An 18,194-nucleotide genomic window follows, 5' to 3' on the forward strand; every position below is an offset into this window, starting at 1 on the left:
AGCTGAAATCAAGAGTCGGATGCTCACGCAACTGAGCCACCCAGGTGCTCCTATAAGTTCTTTTTTTCTACTCAACAAAATGAATATCTTTTGAGGAACTACTATGTGAAAAATAATGCGGGTGCCTATAAAGGTAGAGATCTTTTTTTAGGTGATAGTCTGGTCCTCAAGAGCTTCTTTTTTTTTAACGTTTATTTATTTCTTTTGAGAGAGACACACACAGAGAGAGTCAGAGAGAGAAGGAGAGAGAGAATCCCAAGCAGGCTCCGTGCTATCAGTCCAGAGTCCAACTCAGGGCTGGATCTCACAGTTTGTGAGCCCGGAGCCAAAGTCAGGAGTTGGACACTTAACTGACTGAGCCACCCAGATGCCCCTTCAAGAGCTTTTCTAACACAGTGAATTTTCTTTCACTTTTGCACCAAATCTCAAAACAGCAGCACACCAGGGGCAGGTGGGAATTCACCTCCTCTAGAGGCTGAGAGTACAAGGATACAGGGGCAAAGTGACTGTGAATAGTCAGGGGTGAAATCTAGGACTGGATGCCAATGCCTGATTCTCTAAAACATCAGGATGGCCTGCGTTCAGTAAGAATAAGCATATAAATTAGTAGATCATTTATCTGCTGTTTCTCCAGGCTTTCAGGACCATGCTACCTCCCTTCTCCTATCTGTGAGCTTTTGTCATCACATTTTGCCCACGGTAGGAATTGGCAAACCTGTAAGTGTAACTGAAAGCTTCAGTGACGTGGGATTTAGCTCCTCAGGGCTCAGTTACCCCATGAGGAATGATCCCACCAGCATTCCTATGAAGTCTCAAACAAATCACATTGGATTCCCAACAATTTCTGATGAAATCAGATGAAATAAAGTGAACAATGAAAGTCCAGGGAAGAAAGAAAAAAAGGAGACATCTTATCACGCTCTCGACAGGGGTGACTGGAAAGACAAGAAGACTCTGCTGTTGCCAGGCAACCCCCTCCCTCTCTGAGCTTCGGGTTGGGGCCCTGACTGTGGGAATAACTTCCTTTGTCCTCATGTGTGCCTCCCTGGCTCTCAAAATGTCCTCTGGCAGCTGAGATCACTCCATGTGTGAGACCAGAATCTCTATCCTTACTTGTGCTACCCTAGAAATGTCTATTTCTGAGCTTCTTTCTTTCCCAGGAACTCAAAGCCATTCTCTGCATGTCATGGATATTATACGATCTATATACAGACAGCATATATGAACACATTACACATGCAAATGGAGCCAATTCCTTGGAAGTTCTCTGTTCCTTCCTCGCCAGCTGCCAGATTTGGCAGGCCAGCTGACACCCAGCCAGGCCATTTTATTCATCACTGCACAAAACCAGGGTTTGGCCCCTCTCTTCCTAAGAGTCACAGAATACAAAAGCTGGGAAAAGCGGGAGGTAGGGAGGTCCCTCAGTTCTCCCTTGACAACTCTAGCCCTTTCCTGGGGGTTAAATTAAGCATTTGGCCCCAGCTATTGTAAACCTGTCTTCCTTGTGATGGAGTACTTGTGGCTTTATTCTTTGGGGAGCCCTGAAACAGTGTCTAAAGAACAGCTGGATATATATGAGATGGGGGGCAGCCTCAGACTCCGGGAGGAATGTCCATCAGGCCCAAGGTTTCTATATGGCAGGAATATGTGTGGTGGGATATAAACTCTTGCATTTGATAGAAAACTTATGATGCAATCTAAGTGTCTGCTTGAGCTATTAGTTCCCAAGTCTTCTGTGTGCAAGGGTCACCCTTTCCTTTAACATCCAAGAAAAGTAGCTCAAGCCCATCCTACAATCATTATGAATCCCAGTGCTTCATGTCTCCTGGTAGTCTCAGAGGGGTTGCATTCCTCTTGGTGTTCTCTCTCTCTCTCTCTCTCTCTCTCTCTCTGTGTGTGTCTCTCTTTCTTCTCTACTTTTTCCACTGAATCCCCCATTTTCAGGCAACATCACTTCACCCTATGCTCTCCTTCTTCTTCATTCCCCAAAGCACCATCAACATAAGACTAGTGTGTGTACAACAAAATTTAGTGAAGTTTGGGACAATGGAGGGAGAATTAGAGCACACTTCACATGACATAAAATTGAGCATTAGACACTACAGTCCTGGATTTCCTGAACCACCTCTGCCAGAGAGAGTTTCTCATGGGTATTCCTTCCATTTAGGGCTCCTCCTTGCTGACATTCAGGGATCATGTGGACTTCTCCTTTAAGTTCCTACCAATTACTTCCTCTCTCTCAGGCTTTGAGAACCTAACCCAGAAATCTTGCTACTTGTAATGCAGAAAAAGTTTGTGTTTTTTCCTAAGCCTCTTACACACAGTCACGTATCATATTGCCTTCTGGATTAAAAATATTCTAACCTATTTTTTACCCAATCTAAAAATTAAGTATGTTCATTCCTACTTATATTCATCACTAGAAAAGCCTCCTCAAGAAAACCATCATGGAATCACTTGCAAGATGAGAAGCCTTCAGACAGCTTTGCTGTCCAAAAGATAAATGGCGCCCCTCCCCCAGAAAGGAGATATGGAACAATCTGTGTTGCTGTATTTGTTTTTACTAACTTTTAAAATTCCAACTGTGTTGTCTGAATACTAATAGAATCGCTAAAACTCCCAAGAAAGCAAATCACTGCATTTCTCTCACGGAGTACAGGCCTGAGGAAAATGAGGAAATCGGCAAAATGAGAGAGTGTGGACCAGATGATCTCCAAGATTTCTTCTAGCAAATACTCTTCTGCACCTTCTCTTCCCTACCGATTTGGATGCTGAAGTAGAAGACGGAGGTGCATGGGTAGGAAGTGAATTCAGCAGGTTTGAATGTACTGTATGTTGGAATTAATCTCAAAGAATCAACCAGAGAGTTTGCTAACTGAAAAAAATAAGTGGCCACGTCTCACTTGTGGAGATCCTAATTTAGGAAATCAGACATGAGGTCCAGTGTATTTAAAAAAAACACTTTTTTGTATTTTAAAATAAACTCCACAGGTAATTCTGATGAGCAACAAAGTTTAGGAACTAGTGGATTTGTATGATAATTGACAGTAATAATGTAGGTGAAAACCAAAATGCAGGTTAAAACAATCAATTTAAATACCAAAGAGGAAAATAATATTAGTCTGTTTCAATGGATTTAGTAAATGTATAGAGTACAAGACAGCACAAGCTGGCTTTTTCCAAAGGCTGTATCCAAAAACAAGAGTCTTTCCAAAGGGTGTATTCATTAAATATTCATCAAAATGCAAGTTTCAGCAAACCCAAAGGCAGAGCTACAGTATACCCAAATACATAACTTTGACTAGCAACCAGGGGTTAGCAAGTTCTCTTTAAGATTTTTGAATAACATATCGCTTCTCAGCCTTTTGGCTAAGATCAAGTGTAATACTTTTGACTAACCTAACATAGCTCTTTATCTGATGTCCCTAAATTAAGACATTTTAGAATAAAGGACATCTTTGCAAGCAATGTATTACTTCTGGATTAAAAATAATTCAACTAATACTTTCCCCATTCAAAAAAAGGAATACATATTTTATTACTATTTATATCATTAGTAGAAAAACCTCTCAATAAAACTATAGAATTTGAAGCATGCATAAAGTATGATGTCACTTGTCTTTGCCTTTCATTAGACATAGCAATATTCATAATTTCTTTACATCTCAATTTTCCTGAAAATAATAGAAATTTCTTCATTGCTCACCAAACTCCACACCCGAAAAACAAATAACCCAGTGAAGAAATGGGCAGAAAACATGAATAGACACTTCTCTAAAGAAGACATCTGGATGGTCTCTCTCTGTCCCAAAAATAAATAAAAAACATTGAAAAAAAAATTAAAAAAAAAAAAAAAAGAAGACATCTGGATGGCCAACAGGCACATGAAAAGATGTTCGTCGCTCCTTATCAGGGAAATACAAATCAAAACCACACTCAGGTATCACCTCACGCCAGTCAGAGTGGCCAAAATGAACAAATCAGGAGACTACAGATGCTGGAGAGGATGTGGAGAAACGGGAACCCTATTGCACTGTTGGTGGGAATGCAAATTGGTGCAGCCGCTCTGGAAAGCAGTGTGGAGGTTCCTCAGAAAATTAAAAATAGAGCTACCCTATGACCCAGCAATAGCACTGCTAGGAATTTACCCAAGGGATACAGGAGTACTGATGCATAGGGGCACTTGTACCCCAATGTTCATAGCAGCACTGTCAACAATAGCCAAATTGTGGAAAGAGCCTAAATGTCCATCAACTGATGAATGGATAAAGAAATTGTGGTTTATATACACAATGGAATACTACGTGGCAATGAGAAAAAATGAAATATGGCCTTTTGTAGCAACGTGGATGGAACTGGAGAGTGTGATGCTGAGTGAAATAAGCCATACAGAGAAAGACAGATACCATATGGTTTCACTCTTATGTGGATCCTGAGAAATTTAACAGGAACCCATGGGGGAGGGGAAGGAAAAAAAAAAAGAGGTTAGAGTGGGAGAGAGCCAAAGCATAAGAGACTGTTAAAAACTGAGAACAAACTGAGGGTTGATGGGGGGTGGGAGGGAGGGGAGGGTGGGTGATGGGTATTGAGGAGGGCACCTTTTGGGATGAGCACTGGGTGTTGTATGGAAACCAATTTGACAATAAATTTCATATATTGGAAAAAAAATTTCTTCATTAATGCAGAAAGGGATCATTAGAAAACAAGAAACTAAAAACTGCTTTTGAAAAAACAAGTAAAACTTTTTGTTTCAACATATATTTTTCTAGGGGTGCCTGGGTGGCTCAGTCGGTTGAGCGTCCGACTTTGGCTCAGGTCATGATCTCACGGTTCGTGAGTTTGAGCCCGGCGTTGGGCTCTGTGTTGATGGCTCAGAGCCTGGAGCCTGCTTCAGATTCTGTGTCTCCCCCTCTCTCTGCTCCTCCCCCACTTGCACTCTGTCTTTCTCTGTCTCAAAAATAAAATAAACATCAAAAAAAATTTTTTTTAAAAACATATTTTTCTAGCTTTTGTATTAGTGGTCATTGCTATATAGTAAATCACACCAAAATGCAGTGACTTAAAACAATATGCATTTACAATCTCACAGTTTCTGTGAATCACAATTCTGGAAGTGACTTGACTGGGTGGCTCTGACTCAGGGTCTCACACAAGGTTGCGGCCAGGGCTGCAAGATGGCAGCCAGGGCTGCAGTCATCTGAAGGCTTGACTGGGGCTGGAGGATCCACTTTCAAGTTTGTCACTCATATGCCTGGTTGTTAGTCCTGGTTGTTGGCAGAAGGTCTTAACTTCTTGCATTGATCTCTCCATGGGGCTGCCTGCGTGTCTTCACAAGGCAGCTGGCTTCTTCCAAAATGGGTGATCCAAAAGAAAACAAGACAGAAGCAGCAAGGGCTTTTGTGACCCAACATTGGAAGTCACACTATGTAATTTCCATAGTGTCCTATTGGTGGCACAGGCCAGCCTTCTTCAATGTGGAAGGGGACTTAAAAGAGTGTGAATATCAGGAGGCAAGAATCACAGGGGACAGGGAGGGGCATCATGAAGACTGGTTACCACACTGCTTGAAACTAACATCAGACCTCAATAAAAAGCTGTATTTTATTGGGTCTAAAATAGCATTGACTATGGAGTGCCTGGGTGACTCAGTCAGTTGAGTGACTCTTGATTTCAGCTCAGGTCATGATACCAGGGTCATGGGACTGAGCCCCATGTCGGGCTCCACAGTTAGCATGGAGCCTGCTTAAGATTCTCTCTCTCTCTCTCTCTCTCTCTCTCTCTCTCTCTCCCTCTGCTCCTCTCTCCCACTTCATGCTATCTCTAAAAATAAATAAAATAAAATAAAATAAAATAAAATAAAATAAAATAAAATACCATTGACTGTATAAGACACATTTTTGTTTTATGTAACAATAAGAAAGAAAAAATTGGCCAGTATTGGGATACTCTCCAAATAAAGCTGGTCTACCAAAGGCTATGCCTTCAGTGTAGGGGGAAATGAAAATAAATCTACAATACAAAAAGGAACAGCAGAAGACTCACAAGTCTCAACTTGCACTGGGTGATGGTGGGGATAAAATAGTCCCTTGAGAATTTGAACCCAAGCAGGTAGGTCCTCCCCCAACTGAGACAATTGTAAATAGAACTATCTGCACATCCACTCTTAAGGAACTTGATTTCAATCCAGGATGAATGCAACTGGCAGAGGCTTTCTAATTTTAAAGGATGTTAAAATGTAGGAAAATGCGCATATTAAAATTAAGAAAGCACAGTAAGTCATATCAGTAAAGACTCAGGTAAAATGTACAGAAATAGTTTAGAGTCAGCATTCTTTAGGGCCAGCTGACAAAAATGGAGACTTATTTTTGAAAACAGAACAGAACCTTGGTCCATCTGCTGTGTTCTGTTGGCCAATACTGTGTCCTTTCTCACATCAGTTTCTTAGGCTCAGCTAATTACAGAAGCAGAAAATGAAGCAAAAAGTTAAGATGGGAATCCGTGGAAATTGGATGAACTTTGAATTAGACCCACTGAGGTCCAGGCTTTCAGAGCTTTGTGACTTTGAGTGAGTGGCTTTACCTCTCTGGGTCTCTAGTCTTACGACCTTTGGGTAAGGTCCAGGCAATGATCTACCTTGCAGAATTGTTAAGAATTAAAAAGAAGTATGAAGCATCTAGCATGGTGCCTATCATATTTGCTCAACAATGATAGCGAGTTTTATGATTATGACTGACCAATTCCTACGACTACACTCCTTTTTTGAGACTTCTTTTCTTTTTTTTTTTTTTAATTTTTTTTTTCAACGTTTATTTATTTTTGGGACAGAGAGAGACAGAGCATGAACGGGGGAGGGGCAGAGAGAGAGGGAGACACAGAATCGGAAACAGGCTCCAGGCTCCGAGCCATCAGCCCAGAGCCCGACGCAGGGCTCAAACTCACGGACCGCGAGATCGTGACCCGAGCTGAAGTCGGACGCTTAACCGACTGCGCCACCCAGGCGCCCCGAGACTTCTTTTCAAAGGCTGAACAAATAGGAGCCCTAGTGGCCAGGGAGGACTACCTTCCTCCTGCTGCTCATTCAGTAACAGCTGTAAATATTGATGGGGTTCTCAGTCTTAATTGCACATGGGTCCTGGACTTAAGTATTATTTCAGCCGCACCACCTACGCAGCCCTGCCTCCTTCCCACGGAACTGTAAAGAGAATGGAGCTGGTCATCAGGGCTGCTTTACTCCAGCCAAAAGGAGTCCCACTGAGTCTCCATCCTGGAGAAGTCACCTTCATTGATTTGGAGTGAATGGTTCTTCATTCTGCAAACATTTACAAAGTATCTTCTACATTCCAGACTCTAAACCAGGTTGCAAGGACATAGAGATTAATACACGTGGCCAGTGACCTTGAGAGGCTAATAATCCTGTGGAGGAAAGAGGAGGGAGAATGAATCATGACAAGTGAGAAGTCCCATGAGAGATGTAGGTGGAGGTTGTGGGAACAACTAGGACACGTTGACTCCACCTGGCGAGATCAGGGAAGGCTTCAAAGAGGAGGTGATGCCTGGTAAACCTTAAAAGATGAACAGTATTTTGCCACATCGATGCTATTGAGGTCTTAGGGATTTAACACTTGACATTCATTTATTTTTCTCCCTTCTCGGGTATGGAATCAATCGAGAAATAACACATAACAGATAGATCAGTGGAGGTCAAAATCTCAGCTTTATTGCTGAGAAAGCCAACTGGAGAACACGGCTCTAGACCTATGGTCAAAAAAGGCCCCAAATGAGTAGCATTTACAGTGGAGAAACCTGAAACACACACCACAGCCAGGTGATCAAGGTCAACATCAGCATAAATCATGTGATAGCAACTACCCGTGATATGATCGGATGAGAATCACACGTCACCTTGGGGGTCTTCCTCCCCCAAACCCATAACCCCGGTCTAATTGTGAGAAAAGCCTCAGACAAATTCCAGTTGAGGGACTTTCGACAAAATACTTAACCTGTCCTCCTCAAAACTGTCAAGGTCATCAAAACAAGGGAAATCTGAGAAACTGCCACAGCCAAGAGGAGCCTGAGAAGACATGACGAGAAACCTCAGCGTGGTATCCTGGGTGGGACTGGGGAACAGAAAAGGGACATGAGGTAAAAGCTAAGGAAATCTAAGGGGACTTTCGTTAAGAAAAACGTATCGATTTTGGTTCGTTATTTGTAAAAATCTACCATGCTAACGTAAGATGTTAATAATAGGGGAAAGGATATAGACTACAGGGGCATTTCTGTACTGTGTTGTCAAATTTTCTAAAAGTTAATACTGTTCTAAAAAATAATCGGAAAATCGAGGCGGGTGGGTTTCCAGTACCCCCCAGCCCTCCATCCAAGTGTGGACAGCGGGTGTATATTTGGGAACTGCCGAGCAGACCCCCTGACCCAGCACGGCTGCCCAGGACAACCAGGAGCAGAAACTGAATCCCAGAGACCTGGAGGCATTTCATTGGTTGGCCCCACCCAACTGTGGCCCACTGTCTGTGACCCCCCATTCGGGTCATGAAGGTGGCCTCCATGCAGGACCCAGGCATGTTCCCGAAGAGGCCCTGTGGCAAAGCAGTCAGCGCATGGGTGTGGAACGAAGCCATCTGAGCTCAAAGCCCGGGTTTGCCACTTTCTACCTGTGCAACCTTGACAGGTTGCTTACCTTCTCTGAACCTCGGTTTTGTGACCTGTAAGAGGGAAACGGTAATAATATATACCTCAGTGGGCTAGAAGATTAAATTAGATGCTATAAGCAAGGTAGCTGGAACAGTCCCTGGTATACAGTAAGTGCTCAATAGGTGTAAGCTGCTATTGTTACTCTCATGGAAACATAAAGCCAGATGACTGCAAGGTCAGGGTCAGGTGCCCTCCCTCACGTTACAGTCATCTTGGTTGAGGACACCGGGCACCCAGGAAGCAGCCCCTACAATGGCAGGAAGTGAAAGGGGAGGGGGTCAGCATGCAGGGGCTGCAGCCCCGGTGCACATGGGAAATCGGGTAAGATCAGACTGGAGCACAGCTGGGCTTAGCCACACGCCGGTGAATGCTAGGACTCTGGACTTTTCCAGGGATCGACAGGAACTTTTAAAGCTATGGGAGGCAGATTTTTTCTGTAAAGGGCCAAGGAGTATATACTTCAGGCTTTGTGGGCCAAGGGGCAAAATCAAGGATATTATGTATCCTTGTTATATAACTGCAAATAAAAAATATATGTACATACATATATATAAAGCTATGCATATTATATAGACATATAGTAAGTTGCATAACAAGAGATAGCACTTTCCATTAACAAAAATGGATTCCAAGAAAAATCGCTGGAACAGCTCTTTTTGAACACGAAATAGGTATTGGAAAACAACCATTAGGTGAGCCTAGTGCAGTTAAATAGCCAAATTCCACCCCATCTCAATCTCCAACCCCCTGTAAGCATGAATTTAAAAATGAAAACAAGCAAGGTAAACTGTGGAGTTCTTTGGTCTACAAGGTCAGCGAAATCACCCTCATCCCCAAATGAGTTGGAACCCATTGCCTCAGACTCACTCTCCTACTCTCCCGCGCCCTGTAATTTGAAGCCTTTGGAATAGCCGGTAATAAAAAATAAAATGAAGTGTCCTGGTATGGCAGCAGGGGAGGAACCCCAAATGCTGCTGAGTGACAACTGCATCACTACAATTTATAATGCACCAAACGGTGGGCATTTATTTTTGAGAGAGAGAGAGAGAGAGAGAGAGAGAGAGGAACTGCTGGGCTGTTACAGCAGAAAGCAGCCGTAGACCATACGTGGGCAAATGGGCATGGCCGTGATCCAATAAAACTTTATTTGTGGATACTGAAATTTGAATTTCATACACTTTTCACATGTTGTGAAATGTCATTCTTCTCTTCATCCCTGCCACCTCCCCCCCAGCCCCCCGGCAGTCATTTGAAAATGGAAACACTATGCTCAGCTTTCAGGACCCTACGAAAACAGACATCAGGCTAGATTCTGCTCACGGACCAGCTTACCCTCTTCTGGGTTGTTTTTTTAAAATTATTTTTATTTATCTTATTTTATTGAAATACAGTTGACACGCAATGCCTTTTATCCCCGTGATGCCCACGCCTGTTTTAAAGGATGGTCCTAAATAAACGCTGAATCTTATCAACTCATCAGCAAGCGAACACATCTAAAACCTCTTCCCTCCATGTTCTAGGGCTGATGAGCTCTCTGTCTCCAGAGCTCGGGAAACCCCTGCAGGCTTTCCTCTGACTCACCCTCTTTCTGGTAACATCTGCGGCATTTTACCCTCCCTTTCATAGCAGGTGCTGTCTCAGATGGCAGCAGAATGAAACTCAGAAAAATTCTCATCACTCTAAACTGAGGGCATCCCCGGCTCCCAGTACCATTAAGAAAGAACTACTTTTAGCCTCATGACTATTGCCGGAACTTAATGAGCTCAATTCAGTTGCTAGAACTCACTTCTACAGCATCCCCCCAGCTATGCAAGGTGTTAACACTAGATGGATGCTCTGAGCTCCCAGCCTCCAGGAAAGGGACGTACAATGTGCTTGAAAGTGACATGAAGACAAAAGGATATGAAACACTAAAGAAACAATATGTCCACAGTTAAATAGTCTTTGATTTGTTATCGAGTTTGTCTGTACATTGAAAGGAGTTTTGAGGGGTGCTTGGGTGGCTCAGTCGGTTAAGCATCCAACTTCAGCTCAGGTCATGATCTCACGGGTCATGAGTTCGAGCCCCGCATTGGGCTTTCTGCTAACAGTGCAAAGCCTGCTTGGGGTCCTCTGTCTCCCTCTCTCTCTGCCCCTGCCCCACTGGCACTGCTCATGCATGCGCGCTCTCTCTCTCTCTCTCTCTCTCTCTCTCAAAAATAAATAAACATTAAAAAGAAAGGAGTTTTAAAATGAGTAACAATAATCATAGGTGCCACCATTCACAAGTTGGTGTAGAATGAGGCATGGGTGCTGAATGAAATGGGGAGAGAACAGAAAAGAAGAAGAGAGGCTACAGCACAGTCTCTTAGTGTCTCCTTAGTCAGTGCTGAGCCTCAGAACCGTCCTGGGGTGAGGACTCAGCTCCTTTGACGGAAAAGAAGACAAGTCCGCAAAGGCCAGTGGGTCTGCCAAGTTTCTATAGCTGGCAGGTGGACCTCATTGTCGCAGGCTGGCAAGGACAAATCAGACAGACTTCTATGAATGAACTGGCTGAAATCACAGGGTTTACCTCGGTTTGCACTGACAGTCTCGAGTTCCTCCTCGAAGTGGGCATTCGGTCGGGTGCCCCATATCGTCTCGTGTACATTTTTGTCCAGTGTGACCGACAGCATCCTCTATGCTCTCAACGGCGTCCGGCTGAGCATAGATTAAATGGTCACCCTACTATCTGGCTTGTTAATGGAAGTAAAGAACTTAAGGTTCTGGACATGCCTGAGAGTATCTGCCAGGCGTCAGGGACAAAGAAGAGGGAAGGTGTCCCCAGGCCCACTGGGATGGCCCGAAGCATGTGTTCATCACACATTTGTTTACTTCACCCAGCTCTCGCCCAAAGTATTGGTCAAGTTCAAAGAGTCTTGTTTTACACTCTGCAGCCATTTTCTTCATGCAGGCAAAGCTCATAGCTTGTGTCCAGACAAACCAGTTCCAGAGCAAAAGCAGACCAAGTGCAGACAACACCTTTCAGCACACCGGAACCTGCCCCTTGGAACAGCCCAGACCCTTCAAGCAGTCCTGGAGAGCAGAGACACCAAAGCCTGAAAACCCTTCCGCCCTTGAAGTTCTGGCTTGACGTTGGGTGCTCTTGGGGAAACAAAGATTAGAAATGTTTGGTGTTGAACATACTTGGTGTTGAACAACGAGTACCTAAGTCCGGAAAGGAGAGAGTTAAAGGTAAACATTAAATAGTCCCCAGAAATACTCAGGTGATTACAAAGCATCCTGACATTCAGTCGATAAAGGGAGGAGAGATGGTGGATGACGCTGTTTTGAGCAGGTTTCCCGAAGTGTGAACCGAGGACTTCCTAGGGTGAGTGGAAAGACAGATTCCCGGTCTCCATCCTGGAATCCGAGAGCGAGGTCAGAGGCTACACCCATAAAGACCCCAGGCTATTCCAATACGCAACACATGCTTGAAAGAAACTGATTTAGAAACATATTTCAGTACATATACTCTGACCATTCTCTTTGTACACTTTACACTACCTTGTGCTTGCTTAATGGGCCTTTTTCCTGAGATTCCCTAAAGACAGATTTCAATTAATGATGGAAAGAATCAATCGATCAATCAAAAAGGGGCAAAGGGGAGGAAGGGAGGAAGGACTCAATCATGTGAACATCAGTCTCTTGAAGAACTTAAAGCTGCTCTATGATGAACAGGCCCCTGCCCCTCAGATAACACAGCTGACTGGGCTCACGGGATTCAGAAGGTTCCCGTTGTAGGGTCCTGGTGGGTTACAGGCCTGATCTCTCAGGGGCCTGGCCTTCTGCTTGTCCTGTTTGCTACAATATGCCGTCGGACATCTTTTTCTACTCATGCCATGATACAGAAAAGATTGGGAAGCACGGAAGTTATTTCGCCACAGACGTGTATGTTAGCCTTCATGATTTTGCGCCAATTCTAATGTGTGGGGGGTGGGCACAGGGACTCCCCACTGACAAGCAACTCTCCCACAACAGCTGTGTGTTATAGAATTCAACTCAGTTCTGATGCTATCTACCCAGAGATAGCATCAGATCCCACAGGTTAAGGACTCGGTCCACAACACTGCCCCCCGTACCCCACCCCCCCCCACACACACACGCACTTCAAATGCCAATTGCAAGCCCGGGTGGCCACCTGTGCTTCTAAGTGACTGGCCATGGATTGGAACTTCCAACGACCCCCTCCTTAGATCCTACTCATTCGCTAGAGTGGCTCACAAAACTCAGAGAAACATTTCACTTGGTAGATTAACAGTGTACCATAAAAGGATGCGACTCAGGAACGGCCAGATGGAAGAGGGGCGTAGGGCAAGGGAAGGGAAAAAGGGCACAGCTTTCAGGCCCTCTCTGGGCACCATTCTCCCTGCATCCTCCTGTGTCCACCAATCCAGAAGATTTCCAAACCCTGTCCTTCAGGTTTGTAGAGAGGCTTCATTTCGTAGATGCAACTGATTAAATCCTTGGCCATTAATGATCGACTCAACCGTGAGCCCCTCTCCCGTCCCTGAGGTTAGGGGGTGGGACTGAAAATTCTAACCCTGGAATCACAGGGTTGGCCTCTCTGGCCAGCAGCCCCCATCCTTCTGGTTCTCTGGTGGGGGAGGGGAGTGCTTTCCAAAGCCACCTCATCAGTAGAACAAGAGATGCCTGTATTGCCCTCATCACTTAGGAAATTGCAAGGGTTTTAGGAGCTCTGTGCCCCAAACAGGGATGAAAACCAAACGTATAATTTTTATTATAAATCACAATATCACACCTCCTTCACCGGTCGCTTTTGGGTGGAAAGTGCCCTCAGCGTGCTTGCCACCGAGCGGGGCAGGGAAACAACGTCGTCCTGGCCGCACGTGTTTTTTGTCAAAGTCCAGCCATCAACACAAGCCTGGTTTATCACCAGAACAGATGGGAGGCTGCACGCCTGCTCTGCACGCGCACTTCAGAAAAGGCTGAAGCCCACAGCGCTAATCTGACCTGAATACCTCGGCTCTCGGGCCTCTCTCCTCTCCCCCTGCTTTCCTGCCGAGGTAACTTCTCCGGGGCCATGTTTCCTGGAGGCTTCCGCCGGGTCAGCAATAAAAAGGAAAGGGCGGGGGCGGAATCCCAGTGGAGAGAACGAGAAGAATGGACAGTGCCAGGGCCGAGTGGCTGGTTTTGCCCCTGGCCCGTGCTTTTCTGCAGGTGCGTCTCCTCGGAAGATCCGAGAAGCCAGTTCACGGCAAAACCTTTTCTGTCTCTGCAAACCGTGCAGCCCCGGGAGAGAAAATGGATGGGCTTGTTTGTTTTGTTTTGTTTGCCCCCTCAAGAGAATCACTTTGAGACCAATTTGCCCTTTTGAGAGGCCAAAGGGTGACTCTAGAAGAAGTGCGAGGCTATATTTAACCTCAAACCCAAGGCCAAACCCTAGCTGCCTCGGGGTTGGCTGTTCAGCCTAGGAATCAGCTGGGATTGGCCTTCCCGCTCACCCGCCACGGGGTCAAGCTAGGCCAGGCCTGGTGGGAGCCCGCTGAAGGATCTTTATTGATAGCGATGCTACAGACGCTCCTTTTTCCAGAGTGAGGGCCACGGCAGGCTAGCACATATGCCCCGGCCTGTTGTGTTTCCCCTGGGGACTGAGAAAGAAAGCCATATGCTAACTTTCTGTGGGCTTACATCGCAGAGGCAGAACATATGTCAGGGGAGTTGTGGAGACGCTTCCCGTTAGCACAGCCTTTGTCCACACACTTTTTGGAGCACAAAAGCCCTCATTAATTCAGCGCACCTCCTCACACCCGCCAGACACCAGCCAGCCCCTTGGTGATTCTAGCAGTTTCTTTGTTGACTGGAGAAGACTGTGGGCCTTTCTTCATACCTTCCAGACAGCGAGGGCCAAATGTTACCTATCACCATGGGCAACAGCCTAAAAATATGGGCTAAACCTATACCAGTTTATATATATATATATATATATATATATATATATATATATATATGTTATTTGTAAAAAAAAAAAAGAATTTTCTCCAAGTGATGAAAGTTGCCAACGGTCAAGCGGTGATGTCTGCCCGCTAACGTCTCTACAAGAGGAGGCATCCGCATCCACATGATAAAACCCTCGCTCAGATAAATGCAGGTCTGTATTGTTGGATTGGTCTAAGAATGCCATGACTGTGAGAAAAAAAGACGAGAAGGAGAAGTGCCCAAAATGTTACTGTGTGGTACAACGATAAGTTGTTTTTCTCCCTCTTCCTCTTGGACATATTTTCCAATATTCTAAGAAAAAGCATTTGGTACCTTTATCATCAGAAAAAGGGAGCTGTGTTGTCCCGGCCCTGGGATAGCTGCAGACTCTACAGTGCGAATCCGTTAACTGAGTGGCAGGTTCCTTTTTAGGGGTGGGGGAGGGCGGGCACGGAGGCGTCGCTTCACAGATCCTGCGGCTGGAGTTCAACATCAAGAAGTCTCCCACCACGTGGGTGGAGCTGCCCTCCCTCGGGAACCCTAAACCTACCTGGCCCCGGAGCTAGTCTGGACGCAGAGGCTGGCAAGGTGTCCCCCAGCCCCGCTTCTAAATCCTGTTAAAGGCAGGCTTCCGGAAACCTTCTTCAAAGTTTGAGAACCTCAACTTTAACGAGAGCTACCATCAACCATCCCATCTTGGCGAAGCAGTCTACGAACAAGATTTGAAGAGAAAGAAAGGGAGACGGATGGGCTGCCTTTGGCCCATCTGACTCTGTGTCTCCGGCCCACAAACGTGGCCATCGTCAGAAATTATCGTGGGGCTTACCCCAGACCGGTTTAGCAAGTCATTTCTCCCAACCGTGGTTGCCTTGAGCACACACACTGGAGACAGCGGGCAGAGTGAGTGTTTGGACCTTCCTGGGTCGATGTGTTAAACCACGTATGTTTCAAATAGGAAGCTAATGAGAATTTGCCCTCTTGCCAACTCCCGGCATTGGGCTTTAACAGCACAGACTGGACGGAGGAATATTCCAGATACTTGGTGCAGCAGAAATGGTCACTCGCTCTTTATTCCAACATTTTTCTGAGGACTTTCATATATTACAGTCATCCTGAACAGATTATAAGCAGATTTTCCCAGACCCCCTGCAACTAGTGTTTCCTAAGGGATTGGGATTTGCCATTCAAATGCACTCATGCAGCCTTGAATAAGGGACTGAGTTAAGTGGGGAGGGAAGCAGGGCTCACAGGCACGGTTTAGTTTTGCGGCCGACAGGCTTGATGGTAGGTTTTGATCCCAGGACCAAGGCTGGGGCAGTGTGTCCCTGGAACCAGCATTTGCAATGGCTACTTCCTGATCCTTGGAGTATGACTAAGGGATAGGCCCTGGAGCCTTGCATTTGTTACGGTGGTTTACCAATTGCCCGGATTCCTGAAGTTCACTTAGTGTCGCTGTCCTGTGCACACATTCTCCTGAGACCCATTCCTGGGGGCCCAGCCTAGAATCCCACTCCTTTAGCTCCAACAATTCTGGAAGCAGCTAATGCCCTGCATTAAATCCCTTTCTACATAAAATAACTATAGTGGACTCTGAGTGCAACTGAACCCCAACTTTCAGTAGAGATATGCTGAAGGCCCACAATATGCCAGGCTCTGTGCTACCCGTGAGAGTATAGACATGAATTCATCTGTATTGAGCACCTCCTATGTGCCACAGATCACTCTGAGAGCCCTTTCCTTTAAGACCTTATTGGTGATAATTACATTTGGACACCCGTGAAAATAATGACAGATGGTACATTATGATGCAACCAGTTAGGGCTATAACAAGAGATCTAAATAAAGTTATGGAGGAGCAGAAAAGACAGAGCAAGAGTTGGATAAGCCTTCAGAAGTGGGGTTCTACACCCCCTCAAGGGAACACTTCTATCAACTGCTCCTAGGCCTGCTTCGTTCTCTGCTTGTCCACCTGCTGGGGCTTACCACCCTTCACTCCAGCCCGGTTGGTCTTCTCCTGATTTCTCACCTCTCTGTCTTTGCTCATGTGACTCCCCAACACTGTGAGTGTTCCTCTTTGCCCACCAGAATTTCATTCCTCGTTCTCTGAATTCCTACAGCACGTGGGGGCCACACTCAGAGTTTTGTGCTCGGTCCCTGCCATGCGGGGCCTAGGTAGTTAGTAACTGTCACCAATCTGCTTATTCAGCCTCACCGGCCCTTGGAAACAAGGGACAATTCACTAAGTGTGTGACGGTCGCTGGATAGGCAGCTAGATGAATTTCATTTGTGAGTGGCCTCCACTGAGTCACCTGCTCGTTCTCAGGGCCCTCAACCTTGCTGTCCTGAAATGACACCCACAGAAATAGGAGTTCAGGAAAGATGCAGGGGCCAGTTTAAGGGTGCAGAGAGGACAGGAGAGGCAGGGAAAGGGGAGGGTCATACACAAGAAGTCAAATGCAAAAGCGAAAGGAAAAAAATACTTCACGACTGGCTGGCTCTAATCGGGAGAGCATGCAACTCTTGATCTCAGGGTGGTGAGCTTGAGTCCCACGTTGCGTGTAGAGCTTACTCTAAAAAATAAATAAATAAACTGAAAAAGAAACCTTGCCTTAGGCTACAATACTTTTCTGTCTTCATTTGGCAGTATTTCCATTCTAGATGGTACCAGATTGACTTTCTAAGTACCCATTCTATGAGTCACGTTCGATTCTTTTGATGCTCACATAAGGGTAACAACAGAGTCCAAGTTCCCAAGAATGCTCCCACATGAAAAACCCCAGCCTGTCATTTGCAACCCCCATCGGCTACGGCTGCACAAGCCACTGGAAGTTTCCAGGCATTTGCTAGAGTTCTATCATCCCGGTACCAAAAACAAAACACTGTCCGTGCTTTTCTGTCTGCCATAACGCAGGAAAACCAACGCGCCTCTCTTCTTGTGAGCTCAGAAAAATAAAATGTTTCTCCTGAGGACAAACTGGGATTTGGAAGGCTTTGCAGTATTTTTTTAATTTACGCACCTTCACATATCCCCGTACAGAGCAGTACACTTGAACAATGAAAAGGTCTCGTGGGCAGCAGACCCGCATAGAGTATGAGCATGGGTAAATACCAACCAGCACATGGAGATACCTGGGTCTTAAATGGGTCCAAGATTTTTGAACTTGGGACTCAGAGGCCCTTGCTTTCAACACACAGACTCTTGCTCATGCTGTTGTGATTCTTCCCCGGGGAATCTTCCTAGACATCATTTATTCTAGACGCTCCCAAGACAGAAATAACTCCCTCGATGTTGGGTACGCCAGGAAGGCATCCCCTAACTCTTTGAGGCCACTGGAGACTTATTTATCACATGTTGCCGACGATTGCTCCTGAGAGTTGTATTTACGCACCAAAGGTGAGGTGGGACCCGTCCCCGCACGCACACTGGGCCCTGCCCACCAGCCCCCTTCAGATCACCAGCACTGGGTGTTCTCAGAGTCAGTCCAGGCAGCTATTTCCCTCATTTGTCAAATGATAAAAAGAAACAAAAC

General features: G+C 45.6%; 1 pseudogene; it reads left to right on the forward strand.

Annotated features, from left to right (window-relative positions):
• Window positions 1-3,349: 3,349 nt before the first annotated feature.
• Window positions 3,350-3,498, forward strand: LOC124529544 (uncharacterized; annotated as a pseudogene).
• The last annotated feature ends 14,696 nt before the right edge of the window (window positions 3,499-18,194 follow it).

This window comes from Lynx rufus, unplaced genomic scaffold, assembly GCF_022079265.1.
Source record: "Lynx rufus isolate CCGP_SWC_20201006 ecotype Redwood Valley unplaced genomic scaffold, mLynRuf1.p SCAF_6, whole genome shotgun sequence".
Lineage (NCBI taxonomy): Eukaryota > Metazoa > Chordata > Mammalia > Carnivora > Felidae > Lynx > Lynx rufus.